Source organism: Leptidea sinapis, chromosome 22 (genome assembly GCF_905404315.1).
Source record: "Leptidea sinapis chromosome 22, ilLepSina1.1, whole genome shotgun sequence".
Lineage (NCBI taxonomy): Eukaryota > Metazoa > Arthropoda > Insecta > Lepidoptera > Pieridae > Leptidea > Leptidea sinapis.
The window spans coordinates 4,295,256-4,310,293 of record NC_066286.1 but is presented as its reverse complement, the minus strand read 5'-3'; the positions used below and the strand labels follow the sequence as shown (position 1 = coordinate 4,310,293).

The window sequence follows — 15,038 nt, the reverse complement described above, 5'->3', positions numbered from 1 at the left end:
GTCCAACATATCATTGATATGCAGAAGAAACAGCGTGGGAGATAGCACACAGCCTTGGGGCACTCCAGCGTTCACGGGCTTGGGATTATAAGATATCTAATAGCGCTAACACAAACAGCTGGGATTTACTAATAAACAAATAACTCTACTTATAAGCCCTATTTCAACTATAGAACTTTCACCCCCCTTTTTCATACCCACACAGAACAAAATTATAAAAACGCTAGAACAAATATTAATTCATTTCTTATCAAGTCCCTCAATACACATTTTCATGGTATTATCTTCTATAGTGACGAACTGTCATACGAATTTCCACCCGCTGTACTAAATTTCATGAAAATGGGTTCAGTGGTTTAGACGTGCAAGCGTAACAAACAAACTGACAATATAATATATAATTGTATGTATGTAATGTAATGTAAAAGGATCTTGCCAATTTTTATGTACAATAATGTCTTATGTCTGTTAAGCTTTCAATGATGTTAATTGAGTGCATATTCAAATACCTGCTTACGGAAAATACCTAACTATTCTACCTACGAATTATGACCGAAACAACGGAAGTACTAATACCCTAAGCACAGGGAAACTTAGATGGGAGTTAGAGCTCAACCTGAAACTCGTTAATTGATGTCATAGTATAGACTACCTACCTACCTACTCTTCAGGATTACATTCAACGAAACAGATAACGCTTTTGTGGCGCATATACACCTGTTTCATGTAAACCTACTGTATTTTAATGACAATTTGGGACGAGACGTGCAGGATGTTCAGCTGGTGGTAATTGATACGCCCTGGCAAAAATTCTGAGTAGCACTACAATTGCGCTCGTCTCTTTGAGACATAAGTTGTTAAGTCTCATTTGCCCAGTAATTTCACTAGCTACGGCGCCCTACTGACCGAAACACAATAATGCTTACACACTACTGGTTCACAGGCGCCGTTGTAGTGCCCATAATATAGCTGGAATCGTGTGCAAAGGAGCCTCACACTGGCTCTACATATGAGCTATCACTGTATATATGAGCCTAGTTTATTTCAGAAGTGCAATACCATTGTAACTAGTATGGTAAAAGGGCCCAAATGTTTCCGCAATCAAGCACAAAGTTTATTTAACCGGTGCCTTTGCAATATCCTCGGTATTCACTGGCCCGACAAAATTTAAAACGATCATCTTTGGCAAAGCAGTCATGAAGTCCCAATCAACCATCAGATATAGCGCTGCAAATGGAGCTGGATAGGCCACACATTCCAACTTCAACCATATAACCCAGACAGGACCCTTAAGAAATCTTAAGCGCAGTGCACCAAAGGAAACCTGGTCGACTCTCATCACATGAGTAACTAACTACTTCAGTTACTCATGTGATGAAATCTGTCTACAGCAAATACAACCTCCGAGGCAATAAATTGCGCTAAACTTCATAATGACAACTATGACAAATACTATCTTTGACTCATTTCATCTGCACTCCCCCTGAAAACGAGATCTGGAAAGGTCTTGAAACGTCGGGCTAACTAAATTAAAAATGTAACTTTTACGCAAAAATCTAATTTAAAACCAGTTACAATTACACGCGTCTTAATCCTTAAAAGTGTTTTATTTAAATCAAGAGAAATGCTCAGGACCGATCGTGATGGAGATGAACTGTGGGTGCCCTCTGCCCTAACTAGGGGTTACAAGAACTTAAACGAATGATAAATGAAACGTTATTGAATATAACATACACACTATAAAATAAACTTATGTATTATGAAAACATTTGAAGTATTTAAAGAATGTATAGCTTTAAATTTAAACATAAATGCAGGGTTTTTGGCGAGAGGATCATGGAGCCACAAAAAAGTAGCACTTCATTCACGTGGATGACGCCTGGACCAGCCATCGCTTTTTTATTTATTTTTTATGGAATAGGAGGACAAACGAACGTACGGGTCGGGTCACCTGGTGTTAAGTGATCACCAACGCCCACATTCTCTTTCAACACCAGTGGAATACAGGAGCGTTGCTGGCCTTTAAGGCCGCTTTACACCTAGTACGCGCTATTTTTGACTACCCATGATGCTCATTCCAAAGCTTTGTATTATGTGGAAGAAAACTTGAAAACCGCACTGTGGAGGACCGTCACACATCCAGATGGTGCGAATGATATCCTAATCTGAATAAAGCGAAGGTGGAGTTCCGTGGCAGGAATCAGGTGAAACAGCTCTTTGGAACAGCCCCGTGATAAATGCGATAGAAGTTCACAGAGCAATGGGTCGCCGACAATTTGATCTTTAGCTTCATTCAAGCATATTCTGATGCAACCACGAGCAGTGACATTTAAGCGAGCATAACTTAAAAAGGAACAATACAAAATGCACAAATATGGCCGTTTGATAGTTGACATGCGGTCTCGTGTAGAAAAACTTATGATGCTCGACATCGGTACATTATAAACTATTTATTTTATTTAATGAGAAATAACAACATTTGTTAACATTACACAGATACAGACAAAAAATATTGTACTAAATGTTACAAGAAATTGCAGGTATCTACCACATGCTTCAATAATTTTCTCAAAGAAAAAATTGGTTTACTTTTCAGAGAAGAACAAAACATTAAAATATTAACAAGAGAAGTTTGAAACAACATGGTAACATAAATTTTAATAGGAATATAAGTCCATAAAGACACTGATCTGGAAGTATAGGAAGTGGTAGTTACTCTTAAACTAACTTTTCTGTCATTCTCTTTTCTCACCAGTGGGAAGCTCCTTTGGACAAGATGCCGACTAGATTAAAGGTACCTAGGGTAGGGTGAAGCAGCCGGTCCGAAGGGCGCCGTAGCTAGTAAAATTACTGGGCAAATGAGACTTTACATCTTGATCTCAAGGTGACGAGCGCAGTTGTAGTGCCGCTCGGAATTCTTGGTTATTTCAAGAATTCTGAGCGACCATGCATTGTAATGCGCAGTATCAATTATCATCAGCTGAACGTCCTGCTCGACTCGACCCTTATTTTCATAAAATAATAATAATAACGCTCACTATTTACCTCTATCAGCTGTCATGGAAACTAACCGCAAAATTGCTTTCTATTTAACATTGGCGCAATTTGTTTAGATATTACTATACTCTTGCTTATTGTATTAAGTCTTTAATTCACTTCACTCAATTAAAACACAAAACAGTTAACATGAAAAAGAAAATGAAAACGCATACAAGGAATTGATTTTTAAATAAAAACAATTTTAAGTAAATATACCCGTTCGTTCACACAATAAATGTAAAAATAATAGAAATAGAATTATATAAGTCACTTGCTTCCAACTATCGCTTGAATTAAACTAAAAATTTATTATCATTTGAATTTTAAGTAGTTGTTTTGCGATAGGTTTTTTTTTCTTTTATTAATTACTTTTATCTTCAGCTTTTTCGTTCAAATATACACACATCAAAAAAGTCTAAGCAACATGCATGATATTACAAATTTACCATTTATATTAATTAATTTCTAAGTCTTTATTCACTCAAAGTGCATAGGTATGTAAACTTTTTTGTTATTAATAACTGGCTGGTTGTAAAAAAAATTTGATTATGTTTTGTTTTATTTCATAAAATTAAATGAAAGGGAGTCTGTTTGAATTTAAGTGCGTTTTTATTGCTAAGTTTAGTGTTGTTTTTATAATTTTACCAACCATTTAAATAAAGTTAGCGACAAAATTGAATTGTTAGATATTCTTTACGTCATAGAGCGACGTCATTTGACGGCAAATGAAGTGCAAAGAGCTGTAGGGATGTTGCAGGCAGGAAGTAAACAATCTCACGAACCCGCTGAACAGCATTCAGGCCGTAAAAGGAGTACAACCAAGCAAGACCGGTACATACTACTGACTGCAAGACGCCAGCCGATGTTAGCCGCTCGAGAGATAAGTTTGAGGCTACAAAATTCAAGTTGTGTTCATGTAAGTCCCCAAACTGAGCGAAATCTATTCAATGAGTACGGCCTACGAGCTCGACGCCCAATTAGGTGCCCACCGATACGTCACGGGAATCGCGCTCGTCGAAATGAATGGTGTAGAGAACGCAGAACATAGACCCAGGAACAATGGGATAAAATTATGTTTTCTGATGAGTCGCAATACGGGTTTAGGCCTGATACAAGAAGGGTGCGAGTGTACCGTCAGCCCGGAAATACTGAAAGGCTCAGAGGTGCATTCAGGAAGTTCATCCATACAGCGGCTCAACAGTTATGGTATAATATTATCATATTACATCCATACTATATAATATGTATTTAGTTACATATTACAGATGGTATTGGTATGGGCGGGTATTATGAAGAACAGGCGGACTGAGCTCGTTTTTGTAAATGGAAACATGAACGCTAAAAATTACGTTGAGGATATTCTCAGACCATATGTCCATCCCTACGCACAAACCTTTAGCTCCGATTATTATACGTTAATGCATGACAATGCGCGTTCACATACAGCTCGGCGAACCAGCCAATATTTGGCAACGGAGAACGTCCGGGTATTGCCCTGGCCTGCACAATCGCTAGACCTCAACCCCATCGAGCACGCATGGGACATGCTCCAGAGACGTGTTTTGAAGGACTTGGACGGAGTGACACCAACCCAACAGCTGAAGGATTTGGTACAATTCCATTAGCAAATACCGCAAGATGACATAAACAGTCTCATTAATTAAATGAATAATCGTTGCCGACAAGTTCTGAATAGCAGAGGAGGCCATACTTTATATTAAATTATCCTATTCTTTCACAATAAATTCTTTTTTTTAATTTAAAAAAAAATGGTTAGTTGCTTACGTACCTTAGTTTCTGCAGTATATTCTAATATTGTTAATTTTTATTATTAAAAGAAATTATAAAGACAACAACTGTTATTTTAACATCAAAGATAAGACCCTAACAATATGACGTCAAAAGTAAAATACAACGTTATAATGTGAAAAACCATCCTAAAATTTTGTATTTTAAACTTGGGTGGCTTGTGACGTTATCTCACAGGAACTCGTTAATTTGCCAGGATGAAAAATATTCAAGTTGTTCACTGGCAATATAAGGTATCAACGCACCAAATTTTACTAAATTAGGTGCATCAGTTGAGGTGTACTGAGCTATGAAAGTTACTATAGTTTTTAACTACATTGTCTTTATTTTATTTTATCTATTTCGACATACACTTTCAACAAAAAGCGACAAAGGCGACTCTACATCTAAAGCTGTTGAGTGTATGGAAGAATGAAGACTGCCTTACAGATAATGTCTGGAATAGAGTAACAAAGGATTATCCACTCTGTGAGGCACCATGCGATAAGATACCTAAAACACATGATTTTCATAAGAACTACCACAAACAAATGTTTGAGGAAGATGCTGACCAGTCAGGTGTAATTGAATTAAGAATTTACACGGACAGCTCCAAAATGGAATCTTCTCACAGGAACTGAACATACACACTTCCATACCCCTGGGCACATACAACTCCATTTTCCAATGTGAGTGTGTATCAAGGAAGTTGCCAACGAGTATTAAGAAGTAAAGTACATGGCCACAGAATCAAATTTCTCTCTGACAGTATGGCAGTACTATCACCTACAACTCAGCGCTAATATACTAGTCACAATATCCTGGAACAAGTTGCCTCTTATAACCGGGGGCCGTTCATAAAATACGTTCGCATACAAGGGGGGGAGGGGGGGTTGGCTGAGTGTGACAAGGAGGACGGGGGTACGGCAACGTGACGTTCGCCGTTTATTATTTTTTGACATGAGCGCAGCTCTGTGGCGCGACTCTAGCGGCGTTGCGATCCGTCACAACTGGTTTCTTTGTTTTTCCAATACTTGAGAGAGTAACGTTTCCACGCACCCTGCGCTCTCGATTCAGTAACAAATGAAAATACTGTTTCTCGTGTATTTATTATTATTTTTATTCCTTCATTCGCCATTTAGCAGTGAACTAATACAGACGCTTTTTTCATCTTCTCTATTTAATAGTCTTCAGTTAATTACTTTATACTCTTTATTGCCGAAATAAATTTAATTTTCAGAATTTGTGTACTATCATTTAGAATTTATCATACTCAGCAGGGGGGGGTCAAAAAAAGCTGATTTTAGTGTGACGTATTTTATGAACGGCCCCCGGTTTACTCTGCATTGGATCAAGGGACATAGAGGTTTGTTGGGTAATGATGCCGCGGATGTCTACTTTCTATTTTAGTATATGGATGTATCTGTATTTGTTTCCAAATGAATAAATACAGGCATTGATAGGGATCTCTGTAATATTTATTAAATTAGGCATTATCTTTCGAAAATCCATAATTAATCAAATGTTGTGAGCCTTCCTGAGTGTAAATTACGCCAAAAAGAATTTGACGAGTCAACATCTCCTGATGATGCCTCGTGTTGAGGCGAAACACATGTCGAATTTTAATAAAATTTATACTCACAACAATATTTGAATAGGGATCTCTGTGTTAATCAGACCCTCATTTTATCGTATATCCTCCAAAATATGAAGGGTTCAGGGTTCCCGGATATGCCCATAACTAGACCATAACATTAATCATTTGGATACGTCTGATATTGCATTGATATTAATTGTGAGAAACGCTCTGCGTAGGGATTTCAATCATGTTTGCTGAGCACGTATGTGTTTTGATGTGTATTGCCCTACTATTAATTATTCGTTTGTTGTTCGATAATAAACTAAGAAAACCTACATACACTATCTTGTATTATTTTTAACTGACTTAAAAAAAGGAGGATGTTCTCAATTCGTCGGTATGTTTTTTTTTATGTTTGATACCTCAAAATTTCGACTGGGTAAACCGATTTTTTGTAAGCTAGTGCTTCCCGTGTGGTCCCTCAGTAAATAATAAGTTTAATTGTACAATATTACTTTGTAAACATATTTTTTCGATGAAAAAATAAAAGCCCGCTGAGTTTGTTGCACCCATTCTTCTCAGGTCTGCGGCATTAATTTTGGAATGGGTGGTAGTTTTTGACTTTCAATAAGTGATGTCACATCCTATTTTTAATAAAAAATATTTGAATTTGAATTTAAATAAAATATTTGTAATTATAATTTACAAGCGCTAAGTTGAAGACTATTGGAATAAAGTTTATTTGACTTTACTCTAGTTCTTATTTTGCATTATAATATGTGCTAGTACCCAGCACTATTAAATATCACCAATAGTAAATTTCAATCTATTTTGTACACGTTAAGGGGACGTAAATCTGTCGAGGAGTTTCAATCAACGTCCCTTACTTTACAAGGATTCCCACAACAGCTGGTCTGTCGTGACTCAGGGTTAGATTTGATACGTCTATATCACGTAAGGCAACACTTTTATATGGAAACTAGCTGCAGCCCGCGACGGCATCCGCATGGATGGATTACTCTATATGCGCCCGCCGCCGGACCGCACTATAGTATCACGCACTCGGTTGGTAATTATCGTAACTATTCTTTATATTTGTTTGTTTCCTTAATAAATAAATAAATAAATGATGTAGCGTGAAAGGCAAAGTTTATCTACATTAAACAACAGAAGCCATAAAAGTGTTTATTTTTATATAAGAATCAATTTCACGGCTACCAAATGTGCATTTAAATAAATTTTTTTTTTATTGCATTTTAAGGTTCACTATTTTGTCTTACACATAATATATAGATATATTATGCTGTCACGGGGTTTTTTTCGTACTATTTAAGATGAATATTTCCATAATACGTGTAACTAAAGTGCTTTCGTTATTCTAATGTGTAAGCTATATTATTATTAGGTTTCATCAAAATCCATTTTTTGGATTTCGCGTGAAAGAGTCACTAACATACATTACAAACTTTCGCGTTTATAATATTAGTAGAAGTATATTTAATTTATTAACAGATCATATTTATGTCTCGACCATGCCGACATTGAAATATGTAATTTATTGAAACAATAATTAGTTTGGCTTAAACACCAATTTTTTAAAAGTCCTTTAACATACTTAATATATTAATAGAGTTTCATCTTGATTTTTTTTTCTTATTGAATTCTTAATATTAACGAATAGTATTAATTAAGCGTGTTGAAACAAGATTTACTTAAATTAATATAATTTTATTTTCATTATCTGTTAGTTTATTAAATCGAAATCGAAGTATTTGTATGTTGTACTTAAATTTTAAATTCTCAAATGTCGAAAATAAGTAATACTAATGACTCCGGTCAAAGGCATATTTTTTCGAATGATAGATTTAAAGAGATTTTAGAATAGAATAGAGTTCTTATTTAGAATTTGATCTAAATTAAATTGTAATTAAAATTGATAATTGTATTAAGAAAAGAAAATAAAAACCTTGTATCAAGTCTCGATGTTATCAGCTACTAATTAAACCACAACAGACTCGTTGGTATACAGATCTCTGTGACCAATCAACGCTTTGAGGTTGAGCCTCAGCTCTAAATATTTGGAGTTACCAATCGATAATGATCTGTGTACGATGCACAGTCCACTTAAGATATATTTACAAAAAGGTGATGTGAAAATGAAGTCGCTCAGAGTTTTTAAGTTTTTCAAGACTCCTGAGCGGCACTGCATTGTAACGGGCAGCGCGTATCATTTACCATCAGCTGAACGTCGTTTTCGTTTCATCCCTTGTTGTCTTAAAAAAATCTTGGATTAATTTCAAGCATTTACCAGTGGGAGGCTCCTTTGCACAGGATGCCGGCTAGATTATGGGTTCCACAACGGCTCCTATTTCTGCCGAGAAGCAGTAATGTGTAAGCATTATTGTATTTCGGCCTGAAGGGCGCCGAAGCTATTGAAATTACTGGGCAAATGACACTTAACATCTTATGTCTCTTAGGTGACGAGCGCATTTGTAGTGCTCCACAGAATTTTTGTGTTTTTCAAGAATCCTGAGCGGCACTGCATTGTAATGGGCAGGGCGTTACAACTACCATCACTTCTGAACGACCTGCTCGTATTGTTATTGTCATAAAAATAAGACTAGGCCGAACTAGTTCATCCTGAAGTAAACTTATTCATATTAAGCTCAACTAGTTCAGCCTAGTCTAAACTGGTTTGTGCTAAAGCCGATACAATAAACTAATTTAGTTGGACGGCAAAAGTGTCTAAAGCAGAGGTCCTAATCCGAATGCAGCAGAACATCGAGTTAGTGAGAACTATCAAACAGCGTAAGATCTCGTACCTCGGTGTTGTATTGCGCAACGATAGGTACTGCCTGCTGAAAACTATTTCGATTTGGAAAATTGCTGGAAAAAGAGGTGTTGGAAGAAGAAAGAAGTCTTGACTCAGAAATATAAATGAGTGGACATCAAGACAGTCCAAGAACTATTCCGCTTAGCAATATACAAGGAAAAGTTTAAAAAGCTGACTGCTGATCTCGAGTTATGGAGAAGCATGTGAAGAAGAAGAATTTAGGCAAGTTGAAATTCAAATATATCCACTTATCGTCAGTATTAAGCAATACACGATGATAAGTTAAGTTAAATAAGTTCATTAGTAGGATAGACATTAAACAACAAATGTTCCATTTATTTCTTATGTGACAAAACTTTACTTATTTTAACAAAACTTGAAGTACTTTATTAAAACAGACTACACAGGACAGAACAGATAATGATTGTTTTATTGCAACTACAATGACCGTACAATATTGTATAATTTATTTTATTGGACAGAGCGCAAAAAAAATAGCTGGGAGAGTTTTTTGCGCGGTTTCTTCTCTGTAAAAAATGTCTTTTATGCCTTCTAAGACTTTCCCTGCACCATTTCAATATTTACTTATGGTAAATCCTTTAATCTGTGCTTAACTTGTTACCAAGCAATCGTTTAATAAATGCAATTCATTAAGTCCTAAATCGCATGTTAAACAGGATGCAATATTATTATACAATTTTCATATTCTCTAAGCACACAAGGTGAAATATTTCCCGTCGGCACCCCACGCATCAATTACATATTTAATGTACAGCGATATTTACTACTTTAATTTAAATAACATTGCTATTCATATATTTACCAACATACCAAGTAATTTGTAGAATGTAGATTATTTTATTAAATCTATTTCAACATACCTTGTATCTTTATTAGTTCACCTAATTTCACGTTTCACGAATTTAATTTTCACTATTGATATTCACAATTTACGCTATATATACACATTTCACAAAAAATAGTTATAGCGCGATCCAGGAATAGAGAACTGGCGCTAATAGTGAGCCGCTATCGCAAGCGCATGTTTCCGCGCGCGCGTCGCGTTCCCTTCTGCCACTGTCATTGCCCATAATTAGGATCCCTACGGTTATAAATAAATTGCTACCGTGCGGGATGTAAATGTGCTATTCGAATCTAGATTTACGTTCTTATTTTTGTGGATCTGTCTTTTGTCAATGATTATATCGGGTCTATCAATTTACGGTTGTCATTGATAGTGGTATTGACTGATCGTACAGCTCTGACCGTTGTATGACTCAACTTTGTTATGCAAGTAACGGAATGAAAATCAATTATTGTAAACTTGGCATTCTGATAAGAATTCATTTACATACGTGATAGGTAAATTTAACAAAGGACAGCTAAATTCATGACAAAATAGAAGTCGACCTGTGCTTCTTACTTTTTTCATTTAATTATATTATTTTTAACAGCGAAGGTAAAAAGAACCTTTTCGAAAAGAGTTGATATTGGATACCTGAAAATGTCATAAAAAATGACACTAAATAGAAAAAATTTAATTTAGGATTCAGGATTTATTACGAAAATCAGTTTTAAAACCATCACAGGAAGTATTGTTGATTTACAAACAAAAAGTTCGATAATATCGCTCTCCCAAAAAATCCCTCACAGATGATGTCAGTACCAATCATCTGGTACTTTAAAATACTAATTTAGTAAAAGATAGATCTCTTTATACTAATTCTAATTCGTAATTTAGTAGTGGCGGTACTGTTTTAAAATTGTCTACTTTGAAATATTTGTTAAAAGCTTAGAGACAGCACTATACAGTTTCTCCAACTTGGTTCAATTGGAAAATTTATGCTCTTGGTGATTTTAATATACCAGGTATGTTTAAAGATGGTCTAATGAAAGTAATACATGAAATGATTGCCAAACTGAAGTGGCAGTGAGCAGGGCACATAGTTCGATGGACAGATGGCCGTTGGGGTAGTAAAGTCCTCGAATGTCGCAAGATGCAGTGTTGGTTATATTCCCTCACATGATGGACCGACGATCTGGTCAAAATCGCCGGAATACGTTGGATGAGGGCAGCGCAGGACCGATCGTCGTGGAAATCTTTGGGGGAGGCCTTTGTCCAGCAGTGGACGTCTTCCGGCTGATGATGATGAGATGAAATACAATCGTTGCTAATAAATATTCTGGAGATTATGACTGTTATACCTGTAGTTATTTATTATGTTCCTGATATTAAATTGAAAAGACGTGGTATTACTGGAAGCTTGTTGAAATGCTTTTTTATAAACCTACTAATTTTATTCCTTGTGTTAAAATAAGATCTACTTTATAAGAATTGATGTCCACGCACATTGTTGTTTTTGCTTATTAATATATATATATATATATATCTCCAGTGTCCTGATGTTTGTTTCCAGTGATCTCCTATTAATGACCGGATTTTAGTGGAGATTACTTCATGGAGTGCAGTTATGTCCAACTTGAGAGATCGATAATTAGTTTTATTTCCAATATTTGTTTTGTAGTGAAACAATTTCTCTATACAAACAGGGAACATATTTTACGAAATAATTCTTGAAGTTATCAAATATTATTGACAAATTCATAAAAACAGTATTTTGTTTATTTATGTACAGAATATGGTTTTTCCGGTCAGCTAGAGATAAAGTATAGTATATTCGCATTAATATATTATATTCTTGTTATTTTCTGATGGTATGAAAATATTTTTAGCGATTGCCAGCGACCGGATCCTTAACAACATCATATAAATACTTTTCAATTTTGACGTGTTATGTAAATTATTTCATGCAAGAAATGTTTTTGTCCATCTCGTTTGAAGGAAGCGAGACTTCTAAAAACTGTTTTATAATAAACTAGCGGACCTGACAGTCGTTGTCCTGTATACACGTGTTAAATTTGAAAAATCGGTCCCGACGGTAGGAGGAGATCACTAACATACGTAGGAGAATTAAATGTCCACTGAATTGAGAATCTAAACCATCCTCGAATCCACTTGAATACACACAGAAACTTTCATTCAAATCAGTCCAGCCGTTTAGGAGTTCACTGTCAACACACGTACAGAAGAATTATGTATATAAAGATAATATGGCTTAACAGAATGTGAATTCAACCACACACTTGAGAGTAAATTTCTAACTAACGTTTAACGATGATAAAATAATTAATGTTTCGCTATCGTTTTCACACATCACTATATACATAAGTAATAGGGATAAACTTTAAGAAAAGAAAAGATATTGTTTAATTATCTATCGCAACTTAATGTATATAAATAAAAATTAAAAATAAATAATCCGTATTTCTTAGTAAATTAAATCACTTGTACACATCCTTTAAATTACATCTTAAATACAAAAATAAACATATTTCTATAACTCTTTATTTTTAATATTCATACTAGTAAGACCTTCTCCTATCACCTATGTGTTCCAATTCATTGCAGTTTCCAACAATTGTTTTCGCCAGCCAACACTGGGAGGCTCCTTTGCACAGGATGCCTGCTAGATTCTGGTACTATAACGGCGCCTTTTTCTGCCATGAAGCAGTAATGTGTTTTGATCTGAAGGGCGCCGTAGCTACTGAAATTACTGCGCAAATGAGACTTAACATCTCATGTCTCAAGGTGACGAGCGCAATTGTAGAGCCGTTCAGAATTTTTGTGTTTTCGAATAATCTTGAGCGGTACTACATTGTAATAGGCAGGGCGTATCAATAACCATTAGCTGAACATCCTGCTCGTCCCGTCCCTTATTGTCATGAAAAAAAGATATCATTAGACCACCCGGTTGATGGTCGACCTCTGCTTCTAGTGCCTTGTGGCCTTTTGAAACGTGATAACCTGTGACTCCATCTATTATCTGCAAGTCTAGCTAACTTAATGTACGGTTCAGTAATATAGAATCCTTAGAGCGCTTTCGCACTACGTCCGATCAGAATAGTCGTAGAAATATTTCTCTTGTTCACGTAATTAAATCGGATTATTAAAGCCGGATCTAATGCGTAAACTATACATACAAATAGCTCGTATAACATATACCGGACGTATTTTCACGGATACAGATCAGATTCGGATCAGACGTAGTGTGAAAGCGCTCTTACTATTCCAAAATAAGGTAGATGTGCTCAAAAGACTGAAACATGTCTACTTGAGATATGTGACTTTGAGAATTGGATCTCCTATGTCATAAATTAATCACGACTATAATACGAGCATAATGACGTGTAGATAGACTGTGATAATTGTCAACACGTGAAAAAAAATAGCAACGAACTGTTACTCTCTATTTTTAGCAACACACGCACTCTAACAAAGCGCCTAACGTTTTGCGATTGTAAGTCGTAGCTTTCATGCACACTTAAGTTATAAGCCTGGCTTGTTTAACAGCAATAGGCTTTATCTAGACGTATACCTACCTAAGATAGGCATTATGTACAGAGTGCTCTCAATTCATCTTGACAAAAATGTTTATAATTATGCATTCAAAATTTTACTGAGCAATGTTAATAGTAAACTCTTATGTTTACTAAATTTTCTATACTTATTTGGACCTTGAGAAAAGACACCACATACTTTTATGAGGTGTGTAAATAGCCTACACCTTTACAATTATTGTTCTTAAAAACAAAGTAACAAAAAAAAATATGGTATAGTAATGGCGGCTGAAGTATTATAATATGTTACAAATGATGAATCACCAATATTATAGAATTTTACCACAGCAATATAAGTCCACGTACCTTGGCTGCTGATGCCGAGATTCGACTCAGACAGGGAGATGGGAGATATCTCGTTTCCACGTGGTTCTTCCAGTGGCTGCTGGCCGGCGAACCTTAGTTCCTATTAAATCCACCGGTGGAATGGTTCAGGACACCAAAAATTAACACTGCCCTACACTATAGGGTCCCACTGAAGCACAGATGCACGTGTATTTATTTCACGGGATTCTTTTAGTTTTCTTCAAATAGGAATTTTTAAAAGCGGAGCGCGTACTCAATGTAATTAGGATGTTGATCGGTGAGCAAGAAGGGTCTCAACTGCCATCTACTGGCAATGTTGTGAGACAATCCTCAATTATGCCTCGATATACGTATATAGGCATTGCGTGGATACATTTTGGCGCGAGGATTCAAATTAATTTTTTTACTTTATACAAATAAACGAATTTTTATGAAAATTATCATTTCTTAACTATTGTTTAATATTGATAAAGGCATTGAAGTTTTACCATACTTTTTTCTTCATTATTGAAAACACATTTTTAAAATCACTTTCCTTAGGCTCAGCTGAGCTACTAGCAAACAACTATTTTTTATGACATTATGGGACGAGACGAGCAGGACGATTGATACGCCCTGCCCATAAGAATGCAATGCCGCTCAGGATTCTTGAAAACCCAAAAATTCTGAGCGGCATTACAATTGCGCTAGTCGCCTTGAGACATAAGATGTTAAGTCTCATTTGCCCAGAAATTTCATTAGCTACGGCGACTTTCAGACCGAAACACAGTAATTCTTAAACATTACTGCTTCACGGCAGAAATATGCACCGTTGTGGTAGCCATAATCTAGCTGGAATCCTGTCCAAAGGAGCCTCCCACTGGTTGATTGAGTTGATTTGCTATTATAAGTTTATTATTAATTATCGCCAAGCACACTAAAGCCATGTTTATCTATAAGGAAGTATACTGTGAAATAAATGTATTTGTTTCATCACTTGCATATGAAAAGATTTTGCTATTTTATATTAAATAAGTATATAATATTTCGACCTTA

The 15,038-nt window shown here is 35.7% G+C and overlaps 1 protein-coding gene across 4 annotated transcripts in view; it reads right to left on the bottom strand.

The window, feature by feature from the left end:
• LOC126970942 (nephrin-like) overlaps positions 1-10,300 on the bottom strand; it is a 192,888-nt gene extending 182,588 nt beyond the window's left edge. For 3 of the 4 annotated variants that reach the window (XM_050817083.1, XM_050817085.1, XM_050817086.1), the window contains exon 1: positions 10,121-10,300. The gene's annotated coding sequence lies outside the window, so the exon portion shown is untranslated. Of the gene's footprint in view, positions 1-3,045; positions 3,197-10,120 lie in introns of those variants that run through there. The other variant, XM_050817084.1, reaches the window with a different exon arrangement.
• Between the last annotated feature and the right edge of the window lie 4,738 nt (positions 10,301-15,038).